Raw genomic sequence first — 12,587 nt, 5'->3', positions numbered from 1 at the left:
CCATAATTTTCTATACCTAGTGAGATTATTTACTCTGTAAGGGAAAGGTAATTTAAGATATGTTAATTGTGCAAGGTATTTATACTTTAGTATGATGCAATCAAGAGATATGATATTTCATTTTCACTTAACTATTACTCATGGATAATGTTAAGTGTAGTCAGAATTTAATAAGCAGAGTGTCTGAAAACTGGTTATAGTCTTTTATTTTTGAAATGAATAATCTTTTATCAAAGGAATAGAAAGATTTTGTAGTGGAGGTGTCAAGGGAAAGATTGTTCATGAAAGAAAATATTTGGAGTCATGAAGGGTAATAATTTTTACATAAGTATAAACAAAGCAGGCACCAAGTGCTGATCACATAACTACATGGTACTCTCAAATAGAATGATGAACAAAATAGATACAATTTTTCCCTCATGAAACAAAGTTTAGGGAAGAAGACAACTATTAATTCAAAAACCACACAAATAAAAATATAATATATGTTGAAATAAATGTGATAAAGTTAAACTTCCAGGATGCAAAATGTGGGATAGTTTAAAGGCCCTGAGGCAAGCATAAATTTGGTTAGTTCTCCATTCCTAAAAGAAAGGCAGAGTGGCTGGAGCACAGGGAATCCAAGCTAGATAGTGAAGAGCCTTGTAGATCATAGTCAAGGTTTTGGCCTTTATCCTAAGAGCACTGATGGATGTGAAGTATCAGAGTATATTTATATATTTAATTTTTTATAATAAAGTTCACTCAGGCTATTCTGGAGAGATTAGGAGGCAAGAATAAGTGAAAGCAATAGAAATGGAGGAAATGAAATTATTGGAAAGGCTATAGAATATATAACTGAAATACCTTGATGAAGAGATGGATATTAGGCAACAAGGAGAGGGCAATGTTAAGATTCTATCCCACATTTTCTAGTTCATGCAACTTTGAACATAAGAAATTATTTTAATTTTTTTTCATTTGTTATAAAAAATCACACTTCAGTCTGTAGCTTCTTCATACAATGGAAATTTAAGCAGTTCACTCCTTTTCTCTTTCAAAAGATAGAAGTCCTTACCATTGTGCTATAGTCTCCCCAGTTAGCTTTGCTTTCCTATGGAGTCTGGGGGGCCATACAATTAGGTAATCTTTGGTGAATAGGATGAAACTATCTTGAATATCCTGGATCCTACTGAGGAATCCAGGACATGAATTATACTTATATTCCTATTATTCAGTTCTTTCTATGATTGTAAATATTTTTCCAACTCTGAATTATAAGTGTAGAGCCTTTGGATAGAAACAATAGATATTCAAGAAGTAAAATTAAGAAATCATTATGATGAAAATCCATACCAAAACTAATTAGAAAATTGATCTTCTTTTCTTTCAATACATGGTTAACCCATGATTCTTAACATACTAATATCAATGATAGATTAAATTACATTGCTAGCACATTTCAATGAAAGTCAGAAATTGTTCATGGTTAGAAAGAGCTTTAAAAAGATTTTAGTTGAGACAGAAGCAGTTTCATACAAAACCCTCACAAAAATATCTATCCCAATGAGATACTCATTGCAATGAAGGATACCTAAGTAAAATTTATTGCTTCCAGATTGTTAGTGGGTTTCTTGTTGGTGATGCAGTACTATTTAGATGCTTCAGTTTAATATTTTAACAAAGTTCACAGTGGAAGCAACCCTTTAACAATAGCATCAGGAAAGCTTTAATATAAAAGGCAGCTTACATTATAATAGAAATTAGAACAAGTTAAATAATATTTCTAGTTTGAATTTCTCTGTGATTTGGCATAAGAAACAATCTGTTCATCTAAGCTAACCCCAAAATCTTACAATAGGCCTGAATGCTAAGTGAATTAAATGTAAATTCTTAAAAATGAGACATATCATTAAACTATATCTTACTTTATCTCAACAAAGGAAAAATGATAAATGGACATTTTCTTTCTAACAGTGACCTAATTTTCCAATTCTGATGTTCATTTGGCTGTTTTCTGAACTATCAGTATTGTATAAGTAAAGCTATTTTTTAACTGCAGAACAAATATTAAATTCAAATAACTTTGCAACTGATAAAACACTCTGTAGACCAATAAACATCCTAAGACAGGGGATTTAGCTCAGTGGTTCCGGTGCCTGCCACACAAGCGCAAGGTCCAGAGTTTGATTCCCGGTACAAAAAAAAAAAAAATCCTAACATTAGACTTAATGTTAGGTTTTATAGAAAATTAATTTGGGTATTGTTTTTTGTGTAGTAGATGTAGGCAATGAAGTAAAAACTTCTGCATATCACATACAAATCTGTGATAAGAAAGGTGACTTTCTTGATTTTTGTCAAAAATAGAAATTACTTTTTTTTTTTTTTTTTTACTCAAAACACATATAAATACATTAAGAACGATACTCCAGTTTGAGAAGTAGAACTAGGTATTGCCAACTCCAGTTCCAGGTCAAGAATTTAGGGCTTCAATTCAGAAATATCATGATATCACGGGAAAGTAATAGGTGGTCTTGAAAAACAACGCAGTGTTAGATGGCTATAGCTCCTGATGAAGCCTCAGGATTGTTGGGGGCGCTCTGGACGTGAGATCAGTAGGGGGCCCACTCTCTAGTTCTCAAGTTCTGAAATATTGGTTTAAGTCTCAGCAGCAGCATTTTCTTCCGTGGCTTGTCTTCACATTCTGGTCTTGCAAATATACAATGACATTAAAAAGTGCCTTAGGATTCTGCCGGCTCTCTCCCTCCTTTCCGCTGCTCCTCTTCTGTTTGCGGTTTGATGTCCTTCTCCGACTCACTGTATGCCCTTCCTCCCTTAGCTCCTGCTGTTAGTTTTGGTCCGTTGGTGTCTGGGGACTCTTTGGTTAAGCCTCCTGGGGCGGCAGGATCTGCCAGGGTTGGGTCCTCGGCAGCATCCTCTTTCTTGTCTTCTCTGGATTCAAGAGGTGACTTGTCCATTCTTCCTCCTGTCTCTCCACAGCCATCATCAGTTGCTGCAGGCTTTGTGCCCATTTCATCGCTCTCTGCCTGGGCTGGGGCAACCACCTCTTTAGACTGCTGCTCATTCACACCGGAGCCTCCAACCTCAACTGTCGGGGTCTCTTCTGAAGCTCCGTTCACATCTTTGGAAAGCTCGGGAGCCACAGCAGCGAGCTCGGACTCATCCCGGGTGGCGACAGTTTGTGTTTCATCCTGCACAGACACCTGTTGTCCACTGGCTTCTTCCACAGGTTTCCGTCCAGCTCCCTGGCTGTCGGGTGGCACCTGGGGAGCCTCTTTCTCTATGTCAGATGCTGTTTCCTCCGGCCGGGAAAACTGGTCCACAGCTGTCTGGATTATGTTTTGCACAAGCTTACTGCTCTCAGTCTCAAGTTCCAAGATCTGATTTTCAGCCTTGGGACCGCCCTCTACTGCCAGGCTCACTGTGCCTTCCAGACAGCCGACTTGCCTTCTGCTTCTGGGATGCACGGTTCTCTCCCTGCAGGTCCGAGTGCAGGTCTTTCTCAGGAGTGGCAGACACTATGACTAGCTCTGATTCCAGCTGAGGCTCAGCCCCTACAGGGACAGCATCGTCTCCCAGCTGAGGAGTCCAGTCCCCTACCTTCCCTGGAGACCTCTCTGCTGGTTCTAAATGTGCAGGCTCCACGGCGTCACTTGTTTCTGAAATCCTGCCAGTTTCTCCTAACACCTCCTCCTCCGCTGCCACAGGTGCAACAGTACCTCAGAGCTCTGACCTTGAGTCTCCACACATCCTGCTTCCTCCTCTGGATCTGAAGGAGGAGAGCTTCCTTCTAAACTGCTTACCTCCTTTTCCCTGTCTGTGACGGACACGTCAGCCATCTGGACTAGTTGCTGGCTGGGCTCTTCGGCTCTGGGACCAGCTGATTTTTGCTCAACTTTTTCTTCACTGTCTTGTACTGCCTTTGCATCAGTTTTCTCCTTTTCTACTTGAGCTACCCTCTCTCCCTCTTCTCGGCCTGGACTCTGGAGTTCTGTGTTACCACCATCCTTTTGACAGTCTGCCCCTTCAGTCAATTCACCTGGAAGAGGAACATCAGTGGCCTTTTGCTGACTGGCCACGTGTGCAGATGTGACAACTTCAACACACGGTCTGTCTTTGGCTTCCCCATCAGCAAGCAGGCAGGCCTCTCAAATCACCTCAGTCTTGGACACTATGGGTACGCCTTCCACTGATGGCTCTTGATCCTTATGTTCTAGACTGTCTTCCAGTTTTAATTGTTCTGTATAGTCTTCCTGGGATTGAAAACTTGGCGGTGCTGAAGGCCCCTCTTTCTGGGCAGGAGCTGCCTCTACTTCTGTGACCTGTGGCTGAATGTCAGATGCACCTGCACCGTCTCCTTGCCCTTCTGTGACCTCATTTTGCTGTATTGTACCTAGCTCGTCAGTATCTGCCACGGGGGTGCTTCCGTTGGTCTCGCTGTCTGTCGGGGTATCTGCTGAGTCAGGGAGAACAGACTGCTCTGGGGGCTGCACCCCAGCTAAGGGCTCAGATTGGCACGTGGTTACCAGCTCCCTGGACTCTACCCTCGCTGTGATTTGAGGAACTTTCTCAAAGCCTTCAGGGGCAGCCTGTGCTATAACCTCCCCACTCGTAAAATGTTCGGTTTTAGTTTCTTGTATGTTTACTCTCCACACTACATCCATCTCTTCCTTCAGATCTGGTTCATCGGAGTCTTCTTCTGCTTCCTCCACCTTCTGAAGGGCTTTTGGCTCTGCTTTCTGTATGATCAGAGTCACACCTTCGGCCCCACTGCTGTCTGGCACCTGTGACTTCTCTTTTACTTTTTCTGCAACTGCCTGTAAGACAGCCTGAGTCTGCCGCTCCTGCTCTTCTGCATCTGGCCCTCCGCTTTCCACCTCCTGGACTGGGGTGGCTTCCTCCGTGGTGTCTGGGGACTCGGTTAGCTGGGAAATTGCGGACACCATCTCTGTGGCCTCTTCTGCGGCTGATGCTTCCGTGGCTTCTTCAGCACAGAGCACCTCCGTGGTCTCTGCAGCTGTCACTGCCTCAGAAGTTAATGCCACTTCACTAGTGATCGTGTCATCAGGGGCACCTCTGCTCTCAGGGAGAGTGCGGGTGGCTGTGAGGAATTCTTCTGCAATGACTTCTCTTTCAGTCCCTTCCTCAGTTGATGGTGTGGCTTCACCTTGTGCTTGTTCAAGAGGCTCTGTCACAGAGGCAGATATCCAAGAAGGAGACCGCTCTTCCACACTGGTAACTGCCCTTGCCCCATTGATGACAGCCACTGCTGCACAATGAACCAGATTCTTGCCGAGTTCCTCAGACACATCCACACCCACCTGTTGCTCAGGGGTGGCTTCGCTTCGGGGGGCTTGCTGAGCTTCCATCTTCTCCCTTTCCACGGCATCATACTCGGACAGAGGCACTACGGCCGGGACATCAGAATCCTCTTCATTGATTTCTGCGGGCCCTGTGTCTCCAGCAGTGACTTGTTCTTGTTTCCCATCTGACCTTTTCTTCCTCCATCCAGGGATAAATTTCTTAATTGAAACCCAAGATTCTTCTTTCCCAGGTTCAGCATCTGAAGCTGAATGCTCTACACCACTGGACTCTTCGTTTTTCTCTTTCTGTTTTGACTTGGATTTTTTTCTTGGGGTCACCAATCTTTTAAATGACTCCCAGGTGGAAACGCCCTCCCCTTCGGAGGGGCTGCCGGCTGGCTCAGGGGAGGAGCTTCCCTGCCCTTGGTCAGGTTCCTGGGTGCCAGCAAGGACAGAGTCGTTTCCGGTTTCTTTGTCTTTGGCAGCCTCCTCTGCTTTGCGGCCGTCTCCTCCCATCGTTTTTGGTCCTCCCTCCTCATCAGAAGAGGAGGCTTTCCTTGCTCTTTTCTTGGATGACCCCACACAAATCAACACCTCCCAAGACACCAAAGTGTCCACCTTGCGCTTTGGCTCTTGGGGCTTTTGCTCTTCCCCAGCACCTTTGATTTCTTCTTGCATTTCGGAGGCTGCGCTCTCTGTGGAAGACAAGGTGGCGCTCTTGACCCTGTCCGGCTTGTCCAACTCGTCCTCCTTATCGCTTTCAGAAGGCCTGCGAACACGCTTCTTGGGCGTCACTATCTTCTTGAAAGATGCCCAGGGAGTAACACCTTCTCCCTTTTTCTCTCCATCGGAAGTAGCTCCTTCTTCAGCCTCGCCTTCCTTCGTGGTGGCCCTCAGTGATCCCCTTCTCCAGACACGTGATCTCCTCGGGTTCTTCAGGGGAGGAAGCGGAGCTCTCGCCCTTCTCATCAGCACTATCCGGAGACTCCGCTGCCCCTTGGTTATTTTCCCCTGAGTCCTCATCTCCTCCTCCTCCTCCTCCTCGTCTCCCCTCCTGTTTCTTTCCAGAAAGCTTCTTTAAGCCGGTGCTGGAGAACAGTTTTTTCAGAGGGCTTCCCTGCACCTTGGTTCTCTCTTGTGATGACAGCACGGCCACCTCACTCACGATGCTCTCGGGCTGTTTGGGCAACACCTTTCCATCAGGACTCAGCTCTGTTGGCCGGGCGTGGTCTCCAGAGTCACAGGCTTTTGGGGTCTTTTCCAGCTCCTCAGCGAGTTCAGCTTCCTGAATTTCCTGAGCACTTGCTTCCAGCAGTTTTTCAGGTGGCAAGGATTCTACTGTTTCTCCCACACCTGCTTCTTGCTCCTCTGTTTTCTTCTCCATACTGCTGATGTGGACTTCGGCAACAACTTCTTGGTGGGCTTCTACTTTTTCATCAAATACTTCCGTGGCCAACGGAGCACATTTCTCTGCAGAAGAGCCCTGCACACCACTGACTTGACCTTCCAAAGGCAACTCCACCTTCTCGTAGTCAGCCGATAATCTGGCCTCATCCCCGCCTTCCACGGGCTTCTGGGGCTGCTCAGAAGCCGTGAGCTGCTCAGGGGTATCTTCTGCCTTCTCATTTTCCTCTGTGTCTGCCTTTGCTGGCTCTTGCTCCTTTTTCTTCTCAGAGGCTTCCAGTTCATCCTTCTTTGGCTTCCTGAAACTGGTCTTTTTGCGCCAACCGGCCCAATCTTGGGTGAAGAATTCCTTGAAGGTTGATGTAGTCTCGCTTGTGACTGGGCTGGTGGGAGATTCTGGAGATTTGGTGGGTTCTTTTTCTCTTGTTGCTTCTCCTTCATCTTTCCCTTCTGCTATCATTTGACCAGACTCAGGTGTGAGAGGAATTTCTGTGTTGCTCTGCTGGTGCTTAAAGGTGTCTTCCACTTCGATGGATTGTTTTCATTCAGTTTCTTTGGCTGCTGCCTCTCCGGTATCTATGTTGGGCTCTCCAACATCACTAGCCTGGGCCTCAGTAGGCCCTGTTACCTTTTCTAAGTTGCTTTCTGAAGAGGGAATCTGTTCGACTATTTCAGGCCTTTGCTCCTGCTTATCCTTCGTGATGTCCTCCACAACCACAGAGTTGGCTGCCATATCTTTATCCAAGTCTTTCTTACTCACATCTTTGGGCTCCCAGAAATTAACTACTTTCTTAATTGTGAGTATACTTTGTGGTTTTGCAATTTATGAGCTGAGGAAACTGTTCCAAAAATATTCATTCAATTTCATTTACTACACACCACACACTAGATACTGTTCTAAGTACTAACGGTACAGCAAGAAACAAAGCACCTTTTAAAAAATTGTATTTTCTTAAAAATTCTAAAGAGCTTTGAAGACTATATATTTTCATAGTAGTTTTATAAGGAAAGCAAATAGGTTAAAATGATTTGCCAAAATTTAGGCACTTAATTTTAGACCTTATAACTTTCTGCTGAGTTATAAAACTTTACTTCACATCCAGCATAAATCAATGGTCTGATTAAATGTAGGTCAATATCTCGGTTACCTAAGTGTCTGTACTAAAATCATAGATCTCTTTATTTTGGTTAAATGTGGTTCATGAGCAGTTCTTTGGGTTTGTTATTACCCAGTTTGTATTTGATGCTGTTTTCGCTGACTTTAATACTACCCAAGGTGACACAGTTGTTGCTGTCAATTGATTTTCTCTATATACCAATGTCTGGATTGTCTGAGGATCCTAAATAATACTGCCACCCATACCTGAAGAAGCAAGCACTGGACCAAAACAACTGCAACCTCCTCTCTCAAATAAGGCAAAATATATACAATGTTCCACCCAGCAAGAACAGAATATGCATGCCTTTTGGCTGCACATGATACTTTCTGCAAAGTAGATCACATATTAGCTAATAATTTACCATGCATATTATCAGATCACAGTACAATGAAACTAGAAATCATTGGCAAAGGAAATCACAGAAACTATGCAAATGTATGGAAACTAAACAATACATTTTGAATAATCAGTGGATCACAGGAGAAACTAAAGAAATAAGACACTTCCCAGAATTAAATGGTAATGCCAGGATAATACCACCAGAACTTATGGGACACACTGAAAACAGTCCTTCAAGGAAAGTTTCTAGATGTGAATGCCCACATCAGAAAAACAGAATGAGCGCAAATAAATAACCTAATCATGCACCTCAAAGTCCTAGAAAAACAAGAACAATTCAACTACAGAGCTTGTGGGAAGAAAGCAATTATAAAATCAGAGCAGAAATCAGTGAAATTGAGACCAACAAAACAATACAAAGAATCGACAAACTGAAGAGTTGGTTCTTTCAAAGAATAAATAAAATAGACAAACTCTTGGCCAATCTATGAAAAAGGAAAGCAAAGACACAAATCAATGCAATTAGAAATGAGAGAGGTAAAGTCACAACAGACATCACTGAAATCCAGAAAATTACTGGCAACTGCTTCATAAACCTGTATGCCAAAAAATTGAACTCAAAAGAAATGGACAGACCAGGGATTTAGCTCAGTGGTTCTGTAGCCTGCCTTGCAAGTGCATGGTCTGGAGTTCCATCCCTGGTACCAAAAAATAAAAATAAGAAAGAAAGAAATAGAGAGATTCCTAAATACATATGAATTACCAAAGCTGAACCAAGAAGAGTTAAAAATCTTGAATAATCAATAACAACCAATGAAATTGAACCAGTAATAAAAACTACCAATTATCAAGGGAACTTCAGGGAACCTCTACCACCAATCCTCCTCAAACTCTTTAATGAAACCAAGAAGGAAAGTGTGCTCCCAAAACCACTTTTGGAAGCCAGTATTAACTTTATCACAAAACCAGACAGGTTCAACCAAAAGAGCAAACTACAGGTGAATTTCTCTAATGAACATAGGTGCAAAAATCCTCAACAAGATACTGGCAAGCAGACTGCAACAAATTATCAAAAAGATCATGTACTGAGTAGGTTCCACCCCAAGAATACAAAGATAGTTCAATAAATATAATTTATAAAATTAATAATTAGTAATAAATAATTAGTAATTTATGCAATAAATGTAATAGTTCAATAAATGTAATTGATCACATAAACAGAAGCAAGGACAAAAATCACATGATCATCTCAATAGGTGCACAAAATGCCTTTGATAAAATCCAACATCCATTAATGATTTAAAAAAACCCGTAAGGAAATAGATATAGAAGGAACTTATCTCAGTCTATTAAAAGCCATTAACAACCAACATCCTCCAACATCATATTAAATGGAGGAAAACTAACTGAAAGCTTTCCTCTAAAATCAGGTACAAGACAAGAATTTTCACTATCACCACTTCTGTTCAACATAGTCCTAGAAATAACCACAGGATCAGGCAAGAAAGAACAAAGGAAAATTAAGAAAGGACAAAGTCTAATTATAACTGTTTGCAGGCAACATTATTTGCATTATTTTGACTCTACTTACAAGACTCAGAAAATTCCACCAAAAGACTCCTAGAACTAGTAGCGAAATTCAATAAAGTAGCAGGATACAAAACCAACACCCAAAAATCAATAACATTTCTATGCATTAATAATGAACTCACTGAGAAAGAAATTAGCAAAACAATACCATTCACAATAGCATCAAGAAAAAGGAATTAACATAACCAAGAAAGTAAAAGACCTCTACAACGAAAATGACATCACTCTGAAAAAGGAAATTGAGCAGGTCATCAAGAAATTGAGATATCCCTTGTTCTTGGATAGACAGAACCAATATAATTAAAATGTCTATACTTCCAAAAACCGATATACAGATTTCATGTAATCCCAATCAAAATATCAACAATATTTCTCAAAGATCTAGAGAAAACAATCATAAAATTCATATGGAACCTGAAGAGACCCAGAGTAGCAAAGCAATCCTCAGTACCAAATTTGAAACAGGAGGCATCACACTTACAGATTTGAAGTTATACTAAAAAGCTACAGTGAAAAAACTAGCATGATACTATCACAAAAACAGGCATGTGGATCAATGGAACAGAATAGAGGAAGCAGAAACAACTCCAGCCACATTTAGCTATTTGATCTTTGACAAAGTGACCAAAAACATACACTCAAGGAAAGATAGCCTCTTTAATAAATGATGCTGGGAAAATTTGGATATCCACATGAAGAAGATTGGGTCTTGCTATGTATTAAATAAAATCAAAGTGAATCAAACATCTAAATGTTAAAACAGAAAAAACCTGCTGGAAGACAAAATAGGTAAAACTCTTGAAGTTACAGGCCTGGGACTTTCTGAACATAAGCCTGATTATAGGAAATAGTATGGAAAATCAACTCATGGGATCACATCAAATTAAAAAATAAGCACAACAAAGGAAACAACCAACAGAGTGAAGAGACAAACTACAAAATGGGGAAAAAGGGGTCGGAGACTTAGCTCAGTGGTTGCGGTGCCTGCCTCTCAAGCGCAAGATCCTGAGTTAGATCTCTGGTACCAAAAAAAAAAAAAAAATGGGGAAAAAAAATTTTCCAGCTATTCCTTGGGCAGAAGACTAACGTCTAAACTACATAAAGAATTAAAACAAAGATACCCCAAAATAAAAGACAGAATGGGCAACCCGAAATGAATAGACACTTCACATAAGAAATACAAATGGCCAATAAATTCAGGAAAATGTTCAACATCGTTGGCCATTAGAAAAATGCAAATCAAAGCTACATTGAGATGTCTTATTCCAGAAAGAATAGCTATCGTCAGGGAATTAAATAATAACAAATGCTGGTGAGCATGTAGCGAAAAAAGGAACCATTCTACACTATTGGTGGGAATGTAAACTAGTACAACCACTATGAAAATCAGTACGGAGATTCCCCAAAAACCAAAAATAGGAATTCCATTTGACCCAGCTATTCCCCTTCCAGGAATCTTCCCAAAAGAGTTAAAGTCATTAGAGGGATTCAAGCATACCCGCATACCCACTTCTGTTTTTTTTGTACCGGGGATTGAACTCGGGTCCTTGCGCTTGTGCAGCAGGCGGCAAAATCACTGAGCTAAATCCCGGGCCCTATACCCACTTTTATACCAACACAATTTATGATAGTTAAATCTTGGAAATAGCCTGTATGTCTATTAACAGGTGAATGGATCAAGAAAATGTGGTATTTATACGCAACGGAGTACTACTCAGCAATAAAGAAAGATACATTTAAGACATTTGTAGGCAAATGGATGCAACTTGAAAATATAGTATTAGGTGAAATAAGTCAGACACACAAGCTCAAATATTCTGTTTTCTCTTATATGAGAAACTCTACCTTGATTCATGATGAACTTAACTTTTTCTATGATTTTGGAAAAGTGGGCCGTTTTTATTTTTGTATTTGTGTGGGAAAGATGGCTGCAGTTGTGTTTGTCACTGATGCAGAGTTTGCAAAGAAAGACAAAATTTTGCCAAACACTTTTGTTTGTGAACCAAATTGTTTGCAAGCAAAAGTATTCATGAAGAAACAAATCACTCTCTGTGTGCTTGTGTGTATATAAAAAGAAGAAAAGACCTGCTAGGTCATTGTTCACTCCCCAGGTGAATATTTGCTGTGTATTTTGTTTTGAGAATTGAGGTTTTTTACAACCCCTCACTGATGTTTCTACATGTCTCTGGACATTTAACAGAATATATATCATTAGCTGTAGATATGATCCATATATATATGGGGGGATGGAGGGTGAGGGCAAAATAGAAGACTGATAAATAGGAAGTACAGAGATCTTTTTCAAATGGATGGAGGAAGAAGAGATGAGGGAGGGGTACAGAGGGAAGGGAAAGTGAATTGAAAAAAATGAATTGAAGAAAACAATGATGATGAAAATAGAGCTTTTGCAAATGGGAAGGGGACCAAGAGTTAGAGGTAGTGGGAAGACAGAGAAGAGATAGGGGGTGACGAGAAAAAAGAACTAAAATGTATTGTGTACATGTGCCAACTCCCCAAGATAAATGTAAACATTATGTACTATGAACATGTACTTACAAAAAGAGCCCTTTCCTTCATCTGACAACTGATTATTCTTACCCTCACATCTAAAAATAGCTCATAATTTCCTCTGTTATACGTAGCAATGTGTATGGAATCCATACCTACATTTTCAAGGTCTAAATCCTATCTGCCACTTAGGTGGCTAAATAAACCACCCAAAAACTTTGTTAAACAAGCACAATTATTCTCTCTTGCCTGTGTGTGACCTTATCCAGGCCAGGCTCTGGGC

The 12,587-nt window shown here is 41.2% G+C and overlaps 1 pseudogene; it reads right to left on the bottom strand.

Annotated features, from left to right (window-relative positions):
• Positions 1 to 2,351: 2,351 nt before the first annotated feature.
• Positions 2,352 to 11,300, bottom strand: LOC101725456 (A-kinase anchor protein 12 pseudogene; annotated as a pseudogene).
• Between the last annotated feature and the right edge of the window lie 1,287 nt (positions 11,301 to 12,587).

This window comes from Heterocephalus glaber, unplaced genomic scaffold (assembly GCF_053883595.1).
Source record: "Heterocephalus glaber isolate CG9 unplaced genomic scaffold, H.glaber_assembly_v1.0 deba00000546, whole genome shotgun sequence".
NCBI classification, from domain to species: domain Eukaryota; kingdom Metazoa; phylum Chordata; class Mammalia; order Rodentia; family Bathyergidae; genus Heterocephalus; species Heterocephalus glaber.
This window is presented reverse-complemented; position numbering and strand designations above follow the sequence as displayed.